Source organism: Chiroxiphia lanceolata, chromosome W (assembly GCF_009829145.1).
Source record: "Chiroxiphia lanceolata isolate bChiLan1 chromosome W, bChiLan1.pri, whole genome shotgun sequence".
NCBI classification, from domain to species: domain Eukaryota; kingdom Metazoa; phylum Chordata; class Aves; order Passeriformes; family Pipridae; genus Chiroxiphia; species Chiroxiphia lanceolata.
Window position 1 is genome coordinate 4,538,819 of NC_045670.1, and position 18,922 is coordinate 4,557,740.

The window sequence follows — 18,922 nt, forward strand, 5'->3', positions numbered from 1 at the left end:
GAACTCCAGCTTTGACCTTGAGTTTTGCCAACAGTATTACTAACAAATAATAGCTAATTAAAAAATACAGTCACCTGCCTGCCTTCTGTGCTTGCTAACATGGGATATAAAAAGACTTGTGGGAAAGAATAAAGACTGGTACTTTGCTTGGTACTGGACTGTTCATGTTTTTCTTCTTTACTTTTGACCGTTGCAACAATAACAGTAGGTGAATACTTAATTGACCCGTAAAATCACTTAAGGCAGTTTGAAATTCAAAACTAGCCTTCTCTAGCCATTGTAAATGCTCTGTTGTCATTGGCAAATGCACAGTACGTGGGTCACACCCTGCAAGTTCCCAGCATCTAATGTGGCCTCTCTGAAATATGCGTGATATCATTTCTGGCTGAGTCATTACTGTTTTAGAAAACTGATGAGCTGGAAAAACCCATTCCCATAAACAAAACTGAGTATTGTTCTTCTATAATTGGCCTAAGAGACCAAAAGGTTGAGCAGGTCCCTTCAAGATAACTAATACCACCGGTTCATCTAAAAGACGACTGGTCTGGCAGGAACTGAGTTTTTGCTCTACAGCACGCAAAGCAGTAACAGTTTCTTGTGTTAGCTGTCTGGGCGAAGTTAGTTCTGGATCTCCTTTAAGCAGGCAAAACAATGGGCCGAGTTCATCAGTGGAAATACCCAAGATGGGTCTGAGCCAGTTAATAGCTCCCAGCAGTCTTTGCAAATCGAGGGTTTGCACTGAAGTTGATAGAGAAACACGCTGGGGATGAATGGCTGTTCGGGCTATTTTCCATCCCAGGTAATGCCAAGGAGATTCTTGTTGTACTTTCTCTGGTGACACTTGAAGGCCATAGGTGTTGACAGCTTCAATTGTTGCTTTGAGGGTTCTTTGCATTAGTTCCTTATCAGCTGCACAGATTAAGATGTCATCCATGTAGTGATATATGCAGACCTCTGGGTACTGTCGACGTACAGGTGACAGCACAGTGGACACAAACAGTTGACATATAACTGGACTGTTTTTCATCCCTTGAGGTAGAACTTTCCAGTGATAGTGAGCATGTGGCGTTAATAGATGGTACTGAAAAGGCAAACCTTCTTGCATCTCTGGGGTGTAAAGGAATGGAAAAGAAACAGTCCTTTAAGTTGATGATAGTAAGTGGTCAGTTTTGAGGCAGCACTGATGGCGAAGGCAGGCCTGGTTATACAGCTCCCATAGGCTCAATGACTTCATTGATGCATCTTAAATCATGTAACAGACGCCACTTGCCACTTCTTTTTTGGATCACGAAAACTGGAGAATTCCAGAGACTGGTAGAAGCATGAATGTGTCCTGCCGAAAGTTGTTCCTGAACAAGCATTTGAAGATGTTGCAGCTTGACCTTTCTAATCGACCACTGATCCACCCACACTGGTTCATCTGTCATCCAGGTTAGGGCGGGGACCAGCTGCTGTTCAGTGACCATTAGGACAAATCTGTAGTAAGACCAAGTCCCCATTGTCCCAATGCATCCTGGTCCTAGAGTGTGATTGGCAAGTCCAGGACGAACGGACGAACTGTGGCTGTATGTTTCTCAGGGCCTGTGATCACAATCGGATGCAGACTTTGTTGTGGTGTTGTAACTCCTGCCACTCCCCTCAGTGCCTTCTCTGGCTCCGTAAGTGCCCAGAAGGGTGGCCAATCTCAAATAGAGATCACAGTCACATCAGCACCTGTATCTGCCAAACCTCTCAGGTGGATAGTCTCTTTTCTTCCCAAATTGTACAAGGAGCAACGTAGACTTTGGCGTTGCATTGATAAGGGTTGAAACCAGGAGAGAAAATCATCTATCTCCCATCTGTCTTTGGTTGTGTTAAAGGCTGACCTTTCTTCCTGATCACAATTTAACTTTGTTGGATAGGCACGGATCAGGATAAGTTGGGCAATAGGAGTGCCTGCCTCTATATGGACAGGGAGTGCAGGTGTCCACAGCATTATTTATTTCTCCCACAAAGTTGGCATCTATAATTCCAGGCAGTACACACACACCTAGTGCAGAGGTTGATGTACGACCTATCAGCAGACCGCTGTGGCCATCCTCTAGAGGACCTCGAATTCCTGTAGGAACTGCGTGTATTTCATTATCAAATAATTTGATAGATCTCAAAGGGCTCAAGTCTGTTCCAGCATTGCCTGCAGTGTGTGTTTGCAGAGAACTAGCTGGCTTAAGTGAAAGGCTTGGAGTTTGGAGGCTATGTTTCTCTCCACACGACCTCTCTGTGTACTCATATTTCAGTTTCCCGAAGGTTTTTTACCTTTCCCGGAATGATGCAGTAGGGATTCATCCCTTGCATATTTGGAGTGGCATTCCCTAACAAAGTGCGGCCCCTTGTGGCAACGAGGGCATATTGCAGGCTTGGCACTACAATTTTTCATAGGACAATTTTTTTGAAAGTGTCCCTTCTGTCCACACTCATAGCACAATGGTTGTAGCTCGGGATCTGTTTGTGGTTCAGAATCTGGAGGAGGGCCTTTTAAGGTGACCAACACCTCAGCTAAAGAGGCAGTTTTAGAAGCTTGTGAGTCCACATTTCTGCGTGATTCAAGCATCTTTGTGATGGTAGGATTACATAATGCACACAGTATTTTTTGGCAGTCTTCATTGGCATGTTCTATCACTATATTTTTAAAGGCAATTTCTTGTACTGGAGCATAATCAATTTGTTTGTTTATTGCGTTTTGCAGCCACTTTGCATATTGCATAAATGGTTCTTTAACTCCTTGCTTTATCATGGTAAAGGACTGTGTAGTTGCCCCTGTGTCTGGTACTTTTCTGAGTGCTTGTAAAGCTAAATTTTTAGCAAGAGCCAAATCAAGCAATGGGATTTTAGCCTGAGCTGCTGCTGTCACATAAGGTCCCTTCCCCATAAGAATATTTGTAATATTTGGAACTGGCACTCCGATCGTAGGTGACATCTCTTCTGCCTGCTTTTTTACTAGCTTTTTCCATTCTGCTGCAAATAATATATATTGCATGGTGGTAAGAAGCATTCTCACTACTGCTGCACAGTCATAAGGAGTTAGCACAAAAAGCACCAAACAAAGCATCTAAAAGCCCTCTTGTAAATGCAGCCTCCAGCCCGTATTCCGTAACGGCCTTCCGTAAGTCTTTTAAAACCGGATATGCAATAGGTTCCCAGTAGGGTGGCTGACCGGGTGTATAGATAACTGGGAAGGCTTGCATCATATGCAAATCTCCTTCTGCTGTTGCTGCTTGCCTAGTATGAGCCCATCTGTCTCAGGGAATAAATTTTGCTCTTGTCCGGGATTGTAAGGACACAGCTCCCAAGAGTTCCCACCTGGAACTGAAACAGGCAGGAACTTAGAAGCGCAGAGTAGTGACCTCACAGGAGGATCACTTCCCGGTGCGGACTCACCCCTCCCCTCCGGGAGGGAGCTGGCACCATCCTGGAGTGGTGCAGTTAGAAATTCTTGAGCTGGCGGGGCGGCGAGGGAGGCTCCCTCCAGCTTCCCAGGGAGAGGAATGGAGCCGAGCGGCACCAGAGCAACCGCATCTGCTCACTCAGGACTCCGCGCAGGTCGAAGGGTAGATGGATGTGGCAGGACTCGGCCCACGTCTGCGGTGGTTGTGCCTCCCAAGAGCTCCCCTCCCGGGGACGCTGCAATGGCGAAGGGCACTCGGTGGCAGTTCCATAGCTTGTGAGTTGGTTCCCCCTTTCTCCACCGCCTGGGGTGAGTCAGCGGGTTTTTCAATTTGTTTTTGCTCTGGGAGTGGCGTTTTTTTAGAAGATCTATCTTTTAGAGTCTCGAAGACTAAATGCCATGGTTTCAAGATGTTAGCCGCCTGTTTATCCCCTTGGGTTGTGGCATCTCAGAGCATAATTCCTATATGATCCCACTCCAAGACATTAAAAAAATTTGAAAACAGTTAAACCAGGTTGATTTTTCTGTACCCAAAGAAGCAGATTCTGTAGCGGTAGATCTTCTACCTTCGACCCATGCTCTTTGAGCAGGCGTTTCATAAATTCATAAGCATCTTTTTGTTCAGAGGATGCATTTAACCCCATTATTATGATTTTCTTCTAATTATTAACTATTCTTAAATTGTTCACTACCGCTCACCTCCCTGTCCTGAAGCGAGGGATTCTGGTGCCGTCTCCGGAGTTCGCTCACACTGCGTCACCAAGGTAGCAGACCTGTAACTGACACCTGCTATTCCCATAGGACTCTCTTGGTCTGTTCCTAAATATTAGGAATCAGAACCTTCAGGCGTCAAATGCCGACGCCTAAAATCTTTTCTGACACAGTTCTAAACTCTTTTACTGTTGTTGGCTATTAAATAAGACAATCTGACTGCATCACTAAAAAATAGAGGTTTTATTCTTTCATCCTCTTCGTCCAGTAGAAGGGAACAGAGTCGCCTGGAATGGTAGGAAAAAAAACATGCAATGTTTATATTAAAACATTTTTATCCCACCTAGTGCAGGAATTTTTAGGCTACAGGGAAGGAGGCATGCATGGACCTATTTAACATACTGTCACACACTTTTTCAAACCTGTCCACACTATTCAAATTTTTCTAACAACACACTGTCATTCTTAATTATAAATTAATTCATATTTCATAAGTGGGGTTAACTAAAACAGTCTTTTCCTTCTCATTTTTAACTTTGGTAGCAGGTATTCACCGTAGGTATCCTCCCGCTGAAGTCAACAGTTTCTTCTCTCCCTCTCACAGAGTGCCCAAGGTTGTCTGATGGATTCCATCGCCATCTCTGAGGCTTCTCGCTGGGGAGCTGCCTCTGGCTCTCTAACCTGAACACCTGTTTGGTCTCCCACACCCCAGTTATGATTCAGTTTTCTGGAATGATTATAAATGAATTAAGTGCTTTTTTGGGCCATCATCTAGGCAACTCCTGCCGTGGATAACATCAACTGCAGAAAGGCAGAAGAGAAGGACATGAAAGGGCCACCTGTGAGCAAAAGGTATTTTTCATTTTCAGTATTCTCTGAATTTTTGTTACTAGTTTTCTGTTTCTGTGGAAGAGTTCGGTGTCCTCCCTCCTGGGAGGGATGGGAACAAATGATTAAACATGGAAAACGTTCTGGCTGAGCTGTTCCAATGCTGCAAACTGTAATTTGTCCAGATGGTCTAAAGATGTCCAGATTATCAAAAACCTTCCATATTTTTCTTTTCAGGGAGAGAGAAATACTTGATGAAGAAATCGAAGCAAAGGCAAAAGTGCAAGGCCAAACCTCAACCTGCAGAGACCTGAGAGGTGGCACCGGCTGCCCCAGAATTACATAGGGAAAATAAGGAACACAGGAATTTTGGAATGGGATCAAGCCATTTTCAATGGGATTGATCCACTTTGAGGTGACAGATTGATCCCTCTAGACTTTTGGGATGCAGAGCTGGGAGAGACTGGAATGTTAATGGTCCATGGCTCCAACACTCTCCAGTTACAGAAGCAGTGGGGGCTTTGCTGCCCATGGGCAATGGAACTGCCTGGGACAGAGGGGGGAACACCCACCCCTGGAGGGGACAGGCTGGGCTTGGAGTCAGAGAGGAAAAGTGTTATTTTTATGTTTTTATATCACTATAGACAGGAGTCAGAACTGCCCCAAACCTACTTTACATGGAAACAAAATGGTTTTAAACTAAACCATACATACATACATACATACATATATATATATATATAAACTATCCTCGGGGGGGAGGGGGTTCTGCATCTTTCTACTCTGATACTTTCTTTTCCCTTATATATTTTCTTAAGTGTTATTTTTATGCTTTCATATCACTATAGACAAGAACCAAAATGACTCCAAACCTTCTTTACATGGCAACCAAACTGGGGAGGTTTAGGTTAGACATTAGAAAGAAATTCTTTACAGAGAGAGTAATCTGCCATTGGAATGGGTTGCCCAGGGAAGTGGTGGATTCTCCGTCCCTGGAGGTTTTTAAGATGAGGCTGGACGTGGCACTTAGTGCCATGGTCTAGCAACTGTGGTGGTAGTGGATCAAGGGTTGAACTTGATGATCTCAGAGGTCCTTTCCAACCCATCTGATTCTATGATTCTATGATTCTATGATTCTATGATTCTATGATTCTATGAATAGAACACCCAAGTCACACCAATACACAATCCCCCAACCAGGTTTTTAACCGCAGCCCTGGTCCACAACATAGACATGCACAAAGTGGGGGGAATACACCACGCGCAACCCGAACATATTTAAATTTGGGGGAGGATCTACGCGGGCAGTTGGGGGGTGTTCGTGATTTAAGTGTTGAGTTAGATTCTGGTCTTAGAGGGAGCACAGATCGTGGGGAAGAAACGGGAACCTTAGTTCGAGAATCCAGTCCACAGGAGCAAGGTGCAGGGCCCCGTTGCAGCGATGGGGGAGGGAACCCAACAAATTCATCCCCTTACACTGCAGATGAACAGCGACTGCATGCTTCGGCACGGGCGCAGTCATCTTGCGCGCAAAACAGACCAGAACCTGACCCTTCTCTCCTGACCACGCAGTCAACTCGTTCCAATGGGCATGGGGAGGGGGGAGGTCCCTTCCCGCTGCATCAGTCATCCTCTACCACAAAGCTACAGGGAACCAAATATACCGGGGCAGCTCTCTCTCCAGGAGAGAGCGAGAGGGCGGGTACGGGGAGATTGGTTGACCGGTGGAGTAGATGCCGCGAGGAAGCAATGCAGGTGGGAGATTGGCAAGTGATTCATGCATGTCCAGTCATACCGCCAGTGCCAGGACCCTCAGTTCCAACCTTTGCCTTATGAGGTAACAAAGGAACTGAGGCAGTTAGTAAGAGAAACTGATGTTTCATACGTTTGTATATTTGGAGACATTGAGTTCAACTTACGTCTTTACCCCACATGATTGGAAAACCTTGTTGAAAATGGTTCTAACAAATATGCAGTACAGCGTTTGGTTGATGGATTTTCGGGAGAATTGTGCAGTGTATGCAAATAATCCAGATGGTACACAAACTGCAATCGGTTATGTCTATCTCATATTGGCCTCATTAGCCACTAGTGTGCTTGTAACAAATGTGGATAGAGCCTTCCTAAATCTTCGTTCGCGAAGCCTAGCCAGAGAGTGCAGGAGGGGGCAAGACCTAAAAGTGGTTGCTATAGATGTGGTGCTGCTGACCATTTTCAAAGGGATTGCTCTAAGAAAACCCCCACACCAGTGTGCCAAAAGTGTCAGCAAGGGAAGCAGGGGTCAAAAAACTCTTCACAGCAGGGAAACTGGAGATGGGGGGTGAGGTCGCATGCCCCGGCACAACAAAAAAATTTGACTCAGGAAAACAGGTTGGCGATTTGCGCCCCTCCACCACAACCAGCACTGGGCTGGCTTTATCCAGCAGAGAACCAGTAACTATAACATCTACTTCTGTAGTGTTAATTCCTACAGGGGTTTGGGGACCTTTGACCCCAGGGGTACATGCACTGTTAATAGGGAGATCATCAACCACTAGGATGGGTTTGTTTGTTCTGCCTGGAGTGATAGACTCAGACTCCCACAGTGAGATTCAGATAATGGCATGGACTCCAGAACCCCCCTGTCACATCCCTAAAGGACAAAAGATTGCCCAACTGATCTCCTTCTTCAGCGCATCTCCTGTTGGGGAGGGGGAGAGGGGCTCAGGAACTTTTGGAAGCACAGGCAAACCACAAATCTATTGGGCAAGGGCCATTACAGCAACACAGGCTAAGATGATGTGCTAAATAGATGGGCACAGATTCACAAGTTTGGTGGACACAGGGGTCGATGTTACCATCATTAAGGACACAGAATGGTTTCTTGATTGGCCTACTGGGGATGGGGGGTACACAAAGACCCAGGCAGAGTGCTGAAATATGCACAGTGCTGGGACCAGAGCAACAAGTGGCCAAGATTGTTCCTTTTGTTGCTCCTATACCATGCACGTTGTGAGGAAGAGACATCTTGGGACAATTTGGCACAGTCATGCAAATGCATGCACCTCAGGAAGTCTTCCATCATCCCCACGTCACCACTGGTGAATCAGAGCTCAAATCAGTCCAGCATTTTAATTACCTAGGTAGTCTCATCTCCTTGGATGGTAAGATTGACGAAGACATAGACAACAGGTTAGCAAAGGCATATAGTGCTTTCAGAAAACTCCATAAAAGAGTTTGGCGAAATAAACACTTGAAGAAAAGTACAAAGATCAGTATTTACAGAACCATACTGCTGTCTACTCTTTTATATGGATCCGAATTGTGGGTCATCTAGACTAGAACGGTTCCATCAATGCTGTCTCCATACAATCCAACACATCCACTGGTCAGATTATGTGACTAATATGTCTGTTCAGGAACAGGCAGCAGTTACAAGTATTGAGACCATGTTGCTGAGAACACAACTGAGCTGGGCAGGGTACATCTCCAGGATGAAGGACTACCGCCTCCCTAAGATCGTACTCTATGGTGAACTTGCCACTGACTGCCACAAGAGAGGAGCCCCGAAGAGAAGATTCAAGGACTCCCTGAAACAACATCTCAGCCTTGGCCATATTGACCAACATAACTGGTCTACTCTGGCCTCCAATTGGGAGGTCTGGAGACACACCATCTATTAACGCTGCTGATGCTTTTGAGAACTCATGCAGGATCACTCTTGAGGAGAAAAGACAATGCAGAAAGAATTGTACCTTGCAGAATATACCACCTAAGGAGTCTTTCTGCTGTGCCTTTTACAACCGGACGTGTCTATCTCATATTGGCCTTTTTAACCACCAACACGCTTGTAACAAACGTGGGTAGAATACTTCCCAAATCTCTGTTTGCGAAGCCTAGCCATGATGATGATGATGATGATATTAATAAAGTCACATCTGGTGCTGTGAAAGGGGACTCTCCCTGTAACAGGGATAATCAGGGACTGCCTTGCACTTGCTTTAAAGCTCAGAAACGCTTCCCGGAAAAAAGCAAAGATGTCGATAAAAGCATCAGGAAACCAGTGCAGAAGGTGACTGGAGGACGCAACACAGCGATCTGCTGAATAGAGCTCTGAAAAACTATGGTACGCATGTGGCAGAAAAAAAGTGGTAAAAAAGAGAAACGGCGAAAAACTCATGCCAAGAAAAATGTGAGGGAAAAGAGACTCCAAGAGAAGAAGCAGTGAAGAAAAAAGGTAAAGACAACATGGGGAATTCAGTTTCCCGGGAGATGGAAAGGGATGCAGAAACTGTGCGTCTCTTGCTAAGATGATATCCCACCGAGATCACATGTGCAAACATAATAGAACTCCTGCAATGGATAAAAATCATTGCGCCAGGGCTGCCGCTCGTCGGAGCCCTAAATATAACCACCTGGTACAAAATCAGGAGAACAATGAGAGAAAGATCAATATTTGGAGATGTAGAAGCTTTCATATGTTTACCGGTTTGGACGCAAATCATGAATGCCCTGCAAATCGCTCAGAGAAAGTAGAACCCCCCCCAGAGACTCAAACATCCATTTTCCTTCCCCCCCCACCAGTGCTGCTAGGTGTAACCGTTCCCCAGACACCGGGAACAGACACGGGGGTGGGGGAGAACCACGTGTAGATCGAGAGGACCTAACAATGGACTTGGGTTGGGTTTTGCATGGGCAGGAACGGGGGGAGCACGATTTAAATTACGATGAAGGTCCTGGTTTTGGCACGTGCATGGGCTGCGGTGAAAGGGCGCGGATTTTAAATCATGAATCCGTTGCCCAGGGGCGGTTTGTAAATTCCTGCTGCGGCGTGGGGGAGGGGAACCCAGACAACTCACCCCCCTTTGTCGTTGATGAACCGTGGTTGTGTGGCGAAAGAAGTGTGATATGGAACTTGGGCTGTCTCTTCCGGCCCCACAACCGTCTTGTCTTGACCATGTGAATGGGGGAGGGGATACCTTCCCATCACGGTGGTCATCCTCTGGCATGCTGCTGCCAGGAACAGAGTATGTCAGAACCGTGGGTAGTGAGGCATCAGAGGATGCTGAGGAGGAATTGACGGTGGTTCCTCTAGGCAAGGGCGAGTATACAAACTCAGGAATGTCAGTTAACTGGTGGGAAAAGTGTCTCTAGGAAGTAATGCAGATGGGAGACTTGAAAGTTATTAATGCACACCCAGTTATATACTGGCAGCGCCAAAATCCTCAATTCCAAAGTTTGCCCTATGAGGTGACCAAGGAATTGAGGCAACTTGTTAAAGAAAGTGGCATTTCCTCGTCTCATACATTCTCATATTTGGAGACACTGAGTGCCACCTATGTATTCACCCCTCATGACTGGAAGACGCTGTTAAAGATGGTTTTAACAACAACCCAGTACAGCGTCTGGTTAACTGATTTTCAGGAGAATTGCACAAAGTACGCAAATGACCCAGGCTGTTTGCAGGCAGGCATAACTTACAATCATTTGGCAGGGGAGGGAGCATACACGGCAGCTGATTCCCAGATAAGTTACCCCTGGGAGACATATGAGGTGATCGCAAAAATGGCTTTAAGGGTGATAAGAAAACTTCCTAGCACAGACAGGGACAGCAACTTGTCCTTCACAAAGGTCCTTCAGGGATCGACTGAATCCTTCTCCCAGTTCCTCAATCAGCTGCAGGCGGTTTTAAACAGGTAAATAGAACATGAAGAGGCTAGAGAGCTGGTTTTTAGGCAGTTGGCATATGAGAACTCAAACCTGGACTGCAAATGAGCTTTGCAGACTATCCCTAAAAGGGAAAGCTGCACTATCGCCGAGATGGTTCAAGCATGTCAGGGTGTCGGATTGGTCGAACATCACACAGCCTCTCTAGCAACAACCTTAAGTGCCCAGTTGAGATTACAGGATGGAATAAAAGGGAGAGGCAACTGCTACCAATATGGTGCTGCTGATCATTTTTATAAGGACTGCCCAAAGAAACCCCCCTCAACAGTATGCCAAAACTGTCACCATGGGAAGCAGTGGTCTAATGAAGGTTGAGGTCGAGTCGACCTGAGAAGAAACCCTTCCCATCAGGGAAACTGCAGAAACCACGCACCCTGGTCTGGCAAATAAATACAGCCCAAGAAAACAGATTAGCGATCTACTTGCCGCCACCTAAGGCAGCGTTGGGCTGGACCTGGCCTCCAGAGAGCCAGTAACTTTAACATCTACCGCCATAGTGTTGATTCCCACAGCAGTTTGGGGACCCCTAGGCCCAGAAGTCCATGCCCTTTTAATTGGACTATGGTCAACTACCAGGATGAGTTTGTTTGTCTTACCCGGAGTGATTGACTCTCACAGGGAGATACAAATAAAGGTACGGACTCCAGTGCCTCTCTGTTACATACGTGGGGGATGACGGTTTGCCCAACTAATCCCCTTTTACAGGGTGTCACTGACTGGGGAGAGGGAAAGGGGCTCGGGGGTTTTTGGGAGCACAGGTGAGCCTCAAATATTCTGGGGAAAAACTATTTCTGCGGCACAACCAATGATGACTTGTCACATAGACGGACGCAGATTCAAAGGCTTGGTGGACACAGGAGCAGATGTAACAATTATTAAGGACACTGACTGGCCAACTGACTGACCCACTGTATTTCCTGCTTCATCTCTCCAGGGGATTGGAGGTACGTAGAGGCCTAGGCAGAGTGCACGAACACGCACAGTGTTGGGGTCAGAGGGGCAGGTTGCCAAGATAGCTCCTTTTGTTGCTCCTAGCCCATGCACTTTGTGGGGAAGAGATGTACTAGGCCAATTTGGCACTGTCATGCAAATTGCAACTAGAGATGTTCAGGATTTTCACTGGGGGCCGTTGACCAGTCATTCCAAGGACAGATTAAGCTGACATGGAAAACTCATGACCCTATATGGGTTGATCAATGGCCCCTGAAGCATGAACGGCTTGTTCACCTAAGAGACCTAGTCCAAGAGCAACTAGATGCAGGACACATAGTGCCAACCTCCAGTCTGTGGAACGCTCCGGTGTTCTGCATTCCAAAGAAAAGTGGCAGATGGTGGATACTGCATGACCTAAGAGCGGTTAACTCAGTCATAGAACCAATGGGAGCATTACAACCAGGACTCCCCTCACCTGCTATGCTTCTAGCAGGATGGCCTTTAATGGTAATTGACTTAAAGGACTGTTTTTTCACCATTTTCCTACATCCTGATGATGCACCACACTTTACTTTCTCCATCCCTGCTCTAAACCACACACAGCTCATGCAGAGGCACCACTGGGTTGTTTTGCCTCAGGGGATGCGTAACAGTCCGATGATTTGTCAGACTTGTGGCAAAGGCTATCCACCCTGTCAGAAAGCTTCACCTCTCAGCAATTATTTACCATTACATGGATGACCAAAGAGATTGAGTTACAAACTGTTACAAACTGTTATAACTGCTCTGACCAATGCTGTCCAAGAAGCAGGGTTACAGGTTGCTCCAGAGAAGATCCCATAATCTCAACCCTGGACCTACCTTGGATGGAGGATCACGCAGCAGGAAATCTCACCCCAGCCACTGACAATTAAGGTAAAGGACACTTTAACCTTAAACGAATTGCAGAAACTTTTAGGAGCCATCAACTGGTTAAGGTCTATCTTAGGTTTGACCACAGAGGAACTGCATTCCCTCTTTGGGCTGCTGAAAGGCAATCCAGACTTAACATCTAGTCCGTTCTTGACCACAGAGGCAAAGCAGGCACTAAAGCCATATTCTCAGGCAATCAAGAGCAGGCAAGGCAGAAGGAGAAATCCTGAACTTCACACCTGCCTTGCACTTTTTCCTAGCAGGTTCCAACCATTTGCAGTTTTGTTTCAGTGGGACCAGGTTGAATCAGATCCACTGAGGATCCTGGAGTGGCTGTTTCTGCCCCACTCACCACCAAAGACTGTGTGGACAATTAATGAAATGTTTGTTAAGCTTGTCATTAAAGGCAGAGGACGCCTACAGGACTTGGACGGACGGGATCCAGTGACCATCTACATCCCAGCAACGAAGGACAACCTCAACTGACCACTGACCAAAGATGCTGGATTCCAGGCAACCTTGGCAGGCTATGACAGTGACATTTCAACTCACTATCCTAAACACAGACTTTGGGCAGAAATGGGTAACCTACCCTTAAAAGCCACATGCAGATGTCAACACCAACCAGTAAAAGACCTCATGGTTTTTACTGATGCATCAGGACGGTCCAAAAAGGCTGCATTGATGTGGGTAAACCCTGCCACAGGACAGTGGGAAAAGGAGGTGTATCAGGGCTTAATTAGATGTTGATACTTTTGGTCCGTGTTTGGCCCAGCCACCTGTGAAAGTTTATCTTTTTCCTACCAAGTTATGAGAAAACAAACACTGATAAACAGGACCTTCATCCTTAAAGGAAGAGTTTGGTACAAACTCTATTTAATTGGTGTCTTATTATTGGCTGTCTGCCTTTCAAGGGTGTTTGAAGGAGAAGGTGAAGAGGAGGATGATGAAGTAAATCCCCAGACTCATTTAGAAAAGACCCCTGAGGTTTAAGACGCAAGTACGGGGGGAATTCCAAGGTACCCATGCATGCGCAGAAGAGGCACCACTTGCGTAATGGGGGGGGGGGGGACTTAAGACCTCTAGCTGGGCAGTGCTGGCCACACCTGCCCAGGTAGATGTCACCAATTAATTGTATAAAAAGCAGACAGTTCATGTTTGGAGGGATGCAAGCTTCACATCAAAGGACAACCTTGCCTTTTGCGGGGACACCCGCTATCTTGTGAGCCTGCCGACTCTCCGAGAATGCAGCTTCTGCTATGGGTAATTCTAGGCATTCTGGGGTTGGTAAGATAAATTAGTAAGCAACACCTGTTGAGAGGGGGAGTCATACTGAGGACTTATTTTCCTACTCCTTCCTCTCTCTCTCAGGTCTTCATTTTGTTGACCACCTCTTGGTAATAAATATTGGTTTTTGTTGAGCTTTCAACAGTGTATGGTTTCAGTTTCAGCATCCTTCTGAACTCTCCCTGATACAGGAGGTACAGACCATAAGCCATGGTTCGGTACAGGTCCTAGAACTCGCAGCTATTCATATTGCCTTTGAACTGTTTTCTGATCAGCCAATTAACATTGTTACAGATTCATGTTATGCAGTAGGTTTGGTTTCACTCCTCAAGGCTTCCTTCCTTCGAGATGTTGCAAATCCACAACTACTTGCTGAAATATGTACTGTATGGGTTCTTGTTAACCACAGAAGGTTTGATTTCTACATAATGCATGTTAGGTGACACAGAAATGCTGGGGCCTATAGCAGAAGGGAACCAAAGAGTTGATGCAGCAGTTATGCTTACTATAGTGCCTAGAACTCTCAAGCAAGCTAAATTGTCTCATTCCTTTTTCCACCAGAACACACGTTCTCTGAAGAGACAATTTCAAATCACCCTTAATCAGGCTTGAGACATAGTCATGTCATGTCCAGACTGCCAACAAATTGCTTCAATACCATCCCAGGAAGGAGTTAACCCCAGAGGACTGATAGTTAATGAGGTGTAGCAGACAGATATCACATACATAGCTGAGTTTGGTCAGCTAAAATATGTTCATGTTACAGTCAACACACACTCCAGATACATAACTACCACTGCACATACCAGGGAAAAGGTAAAAGATGTCATAAGGCATCACCGGTTGCCGGTGTGTGTATGAATGAATGAAAGAGAATTGTGTGAGAGTACAAGCACCTTAACACTAAGCCTTAAAAAGGTAACACTACCTCAACCACATGGTCACATTAGAAGATTTCAGTTCATAATGTTTACCCCCTAATAAACCCTGTTGTTGCAGCTTAGCTGCTTTGCAACACTGGGGACCCCAAAAAAGATCAAAACTGACAATGGTTCAGCATACATTTCAGCAAAAGTCAAAACTTCCCTAACAGACTGGGGAATCTCTCACTCCACAGGCATACTGCACTCACCCACGGGAGAGGTCATGGTAGAGAGAGTACACCGTACCCTAAAGGACATGCTAAAAAGACAGAGAAAGGGGGAGTTCATCTTTAGTCCACAGGAACGTCTGTGAAAGGCAACGCATGTCATAAATTTTTTAAATTGTGACAGTGCAGAGAAAAGTAGGTATGAGAGACAATACAGACCTCAGGCATTTTCCGCTCCCAAACCACCAGTCATGATAAAAGACTTAATATCAGGGCAATGGATGGGACCGGTAGACCTCGTGACATGGGGGAGGGGATATGCTTGCATATCTACAGGTAAAGAATTAAAATGGATTCCTTCCAGGTGTGTCAAACCCTATATAGGTACACCTTCACAGCAGCAGCAAGAACCAGAGTGATAATTGAAGAGACTGCAGACAAAGACATATAACTGATGTTTACTACTGAAAATGACCAATGTGGTAAAAATACAGAATCTTATTAAAAACCATAAGTGTGCATGTGAAGAAAGAATGAGGCGGTTGCCGGTGTGTGTATGAATGAATGAAAGAGAATTGTGTGAGAGTACAAGCACCTTAACACTAAGCCTTAAAAAGGTAACACTACCTCAACCACATGGTCACATTAGAAGATTTCAGTTCATAATGTTTACCCCCTAATAAACCCTGTTGTTGAACTAAAGTTGAATTTTCCCTGTTCTACACAAACCCTTAGACAAATAAAGGTTAATGTTTCTTGTTTCTCCCAGTTACATAAGTACCACCCAGTTTTATAAGAAACCCTCAGATCAATACAGTTGTCATTTATCCCAGTTACATTACACCCCTCAGGAAAATAAAGCTTCAAGTTTATATCAAGCAGGTCCAAAAGGTTAAAGAGAAAAGTTCTAATAAGTAGATTTGTTGAAGAATCAGGATAAAGCAGTGAGTTGGGTCACTGTGATACACTGGTAATTGTCAAAGGTTTTACAAGGTTTAAAAATGTATTGTTCTATTATTTGCACTATTCTGTTATTCGTCTTAATAATAAAACAGGGAGAGATGTGGGGAACGTGTTTTAGGGATGCTGGAAGAAGCATTCTGGGAGATGTAGTCCCGATTGTATTCTGGCACACATGGGCACAGGGGAACCCCATGGTAATCGGTTAAGAGAATCATGTGTTGTTTTAAAGTGCATATAAAAGATGCTGTTCGCTTCTAATAAACGGATTTGGTTGTTGGGACCCCCAGTCACCCAGGTCGTGTGGGTTTATTTATTTATTATATTAATAAAACCACAAGTGACAACAAGTTTGAAAAGACAATAATTTCCTTCTAAGTGAACTGTGGTTTAGATCTAGCTGCTAAGATATTGTGCAAATATTACAGAATCACAGAATATGCCAAGTTGGAACGGACCCACAAGGATCATTGAGTTCAACTCCTGGCCCTACACAGGATCATCCCCAAGAGTCACACCATGTGCCTGAGAGTATTGTTGAAACACTTCTTGAACTCTGGCAGGCTTGGTGTTGTGACCACTTCTCTGAGGAGCCTGTTCCAGTGTCCAAATCACCCTCTGGGGGAAGAACCTTTTTCTAATATCTAACCTAAACCTCCTCTGACACAACTTCAGGCCATTCCCTTGGGTTCTGTCACTGGTCACCATAGAGAAGAGATCAGTATCATTGTTGCCATCGCCAACACCTTTGGAGAATGAATGAAATGGATGAAAGCACCTGCGTGAGTATCTCAGTTTAATGAGACTGAAGTGTTTTGCTAAGGAGGATGTTATGAGGAAGACCAAACTCCTCCCTCTAAGCAATTGTAAATCCGAAATTAAGAGGTTCCAATTGAGGAAGTATGGAGAAAGAAAAAATAACAACCCTTTATTAAAGGATATCTGTGTATTGGTAGAACAACAAAAGAACACAAAAACAACTAAACAATAATTCTGTACCCAAAGTTCCCTCCAAAAAACCAGTTCAGTGCTTTCCGCCTTTTGGCATAATTCTAACCACGATCAGGAGGGGGCACTATTGGAACACTGGAGGATCAGAGCCTGCACTTGCTCCGTGTTGGCCAACAGGGGGAGCTGTTGGGCTCTGGTAGTCTCCATGTGGGGACCCCAGTGTGCGGGAGAAGCCGAAATGAAGATCTCCCACACACACACTGAGAAGGGGAAGGGGAAAAAGGGGAAAAAAGGGCTCTTTCCCACAGACTCATGCTGTCAGCAGCTGGCTCCAACCGGGACTTCCCCCTCCTCGTCCACAGGCACAGCATGTGAGCAGAGAAGGGAAGGAGCAGACTACTCCACCAAAGGTTCCTTTGCATATTGGCCAAGCCTCTCCGATGAATTCTGAACAAGTCCGGGCTGGGGGCAGAACAGGACACAGGAGAGTGGAGGTGAAACTGAGACCAGAAGCAACCAGATGACCCAGTCGAAAACAAAACGAACTCGGAGCCTCTCCAAACACACACACTCCCTGAGTCAGGGCAAAAGTGGAGTGCCTGCCGTTTCCTGAGGAGAGAAAAAAAACACACCTCCTCCCCCAGAGTCTTCTGAGGGCTATCAACCTGGAATGTGGGTCTGCTGGTTAATTCTTCTGTGTATGTCAACCACCCTAGGCAAACCACCCTCCCCCTCCCTTGTTCAACATCTTTCTTTTACAGTGATGCAGGGGAAAGAAAAAATTCCCAGCTCGGTGTTTTTAGAACAAGTAAACCTATGACAGTGAGAGAAGTTTTGAGAAAGAAGATTGCAATGTGAATAGAGATGCCCTAGTCACAGAGAAAAGTATCTGCTATCTCCTACTGGCAGACCCAACCTCAGCAAAGGTAAACCTCATTTATGATACTTTGGTTTTCCCTTGATCTGCATGAGGTCTGTCTGATGTGTGCTTCTGGATGTGGCGTGGGGGGACATTCATATATACATTTTGTGTCTCTTGCCTGGGCTGTGTCCAACCCCTGTGTCATAGCTATGCCTGTTCCCTGGAACACAACCTGTCTGGGTTGTATTCCCACATGGGACATAAAGTTAGCATCAAGAAGGAAGCTTAAAGTGTTTGTTAGAGTAGGACAATACTGTACTTAACTTTAAACAGATCAGGAAGTGAGATGAAGACTGACTATAGCAAAATATTTGATACTTCCCTGGTAGTCATACTTAAACCCTGTCTCCCAGATGAAGAAGAAAAGATTTAAAAATCGGTCTTCCTTATTTATTATAACAGCCCACTGACAAATTAACTACCATCCAGGCAGAAAGTCTGTATGTTAGGGAACCTCTTGACTTGAGGTTAGTGATGATAAGGTCGAGTACCTATGGGTGAGAATCAGGGGGAATGCCAACAAGGCCGACATCCTCATTGGGAGTCTGTTACAGACCAGACAATCACAATGAAAAGGTGGATGAATTATTCTATAAGCAGTTGGCTGATGCTTCAAGATCTCAAGCCCTTGTTCTTGTGTGAGACTTTAACCTGCCAGATGTTTGCTGGGAACTCAACACAGTGAAGAAGAGGCAGTCTAGGAGGTTCTTGGAGTGTGTGGAGGATAGCTTCCTGTCGCAGCTGGTGAGTGAACCTACCAGGGTTGGGGCCCTGCTAGACCTGTTGTTTACAAACAGAGAAGAGTTGGTGGGAGATGTGGTGGTCGGAGGCCATCTGGGGTACAGTGACCATGAAATGATATAGTTTTCAGTACTCGGTGAAACAAGGAGGGGTATCAACAAAACCTCTACCCTGGAGGGAAGACTTCAGCCTATTCTGTACCTTGTGAAACAACTCTTAAAAACAAAGGGGTCCAGGAAGGATGGACATAAAGAAAGAAATCTTGAAGGCGCAGGAGCAGGTTGTCCCTATGTCATTAGGTCATGCAGAAAGGAAATTAGAAAGGTGAAAGCACAATTTGAACTTAATCTGGCCGCTTTTGTTAAGGATAATAAAAAGTGTTTTTATAAATACGTCAATAACAAAAGAAGGGACAAAGAAAACCTCCATTCATTATTGGATGCAGGGGGGAATATAG